The sequence below is a fragment of the Octodon degus genome, unplaced genomic scaffold (assembly GCF_000260255.1).
Source record: "Octodon degus isolate 3935 unplaced genomic scaffold, OctDeg1.0 scaffold00126, whole genome shotgun sequence".
Classification (NCBI taxonomy): Eukaryota; Metazoa; Chordata; class Mammalia; order Rodentia; family Octodontidae; genus Octodon; species Octodon degus.
In genome coordinates, this window is record NW_004524702.1 from 3,251,627 (window position 1) to 3,253,247 (window position 1,621).

Sequence of the window (1,621 nt, forward strand, 5' to 3'; positions counted from 1 at the left end):
TGTTGAGTGCTTTCCTGCTGGACGGGAGGGCGCCCGACAGTGACCCACTTGGACAAGGCTGTGAAGTGAGTGATCGTAGGACAGATCAGAGGGTGCACTAACGTCCTACATATGCCAGAACTTAGCAAGGCGAGCTGACTCCTCTTCAGTCATTCCAGGCATGTCTTGAAACCAGCTGGTTAACTGCTACATTCTATCCCTTCATGGTGCAATGAACTGGTCTGGGAGAGCTGATCTAAATAAGACCCATTACAAAGCTGCTGAAGTGTTTCGTTTGAGAATATGGAATGGGCTTCTGGTGCTGTTTGGAAGGAAAGATTGAGTAGTCATAACTGACACTGGTTTTGGCCTTCAGAAGCCACCACAGAGCCTGGGTGGCAGGCTAGACTCTGGAGAGTGACTGAGACCACTAGGATGGGCATGATTTAAGTAAGCAGGGACATCTTTATGTCAGGCTGGGTGCAGCCTGGTCAAGGGAGAGAAGACTATTGACAACAAAGAAAGAAAGAGAGTGTGTTTACAGACTAGCATAGGTATGGGAGGGACATTTTCCTGAGGAAAATGGAAAATTTTTAAGTTTCTCAAGGGTCATGGGTGGGCCTGGTGACTCTTGGGGGTGAGGGAAGTTCAGGATGACAATGGTTTTCTGATGACTTACAGTGGGACATTCGGTAGGTTTACAGAGTTTCCTGCAAGGCCGAGAACCAGGCCTGGGAGCAGATTTATTTTAGTCCCTCAGGCTAAATGAGTGGGGATACTTCTTGCTTGAACAGAGTGGTAGGCTGTAATCTTTCCCTCCAGGTTGGGAGGTGCCTAAGTGTGAGGACCTAACACAGGTGTGTCTCAGACTCAGTAAAAATACTGGGTAAGCTGTGTTCTTAGGCTGTCGGAACTTTGTGAGTCTACCATGACTACATCCTGAAAAACTGTGCCTAGTGCAGTAAGTACAATTTCTATACACATCTCTATATGTGTATATGCATTGAGGAAGGCCTAAGAGAAAGCTCAGCAAAACACCTGCTGGATTTTCTGTGGGTAGTAGGATTTAAAATGAGTTCCCTCTTAGACTAACTGACAGAATGAGCACATGTTCTAAGATTAAAAATAAAACAGTTTTATTTGGGGAGCATGCCTGTAGGAAATAACATGGGTAGAGTTTTAGCTTTTTAATTTATCTGAATAAAACACCTGGAATTTGTTGGAAAATGGCATAACCAGTGTGTACCAGCCAGCCCTTGAGCCCCAAGGAATCCAAGCGTTCCAATGCAAAATGACCTCCAGGACAACTTCTTAAGGGAAGAAAAAAATCAGGTTGTAGAGAAAAACCTAGAAGAAAATTGTGTTGATATAAAAAAGAATAGAATGTTACTTGGGTGTTGTTATGGTTTCTGTCTAGTTGTCCCCCCAAAGCCTTATGTAGTCATGGGGTGGCTTCCAATGTTTGTGATTAATGATCCGATACTGGGATTAGGGGTGTGAGTGCTACACCTGTCCTGGGGGCAGATACCCTGCATTACAATGTAGGAGAGGAGAGTGGCTAGCTAGTTGTCTCAGCTGCAGCTCCTCCCTTTGCTCTTTGCTGTTTCCTGCTGCCATGAAAGGCTGCCATCTGCCTTGGAGC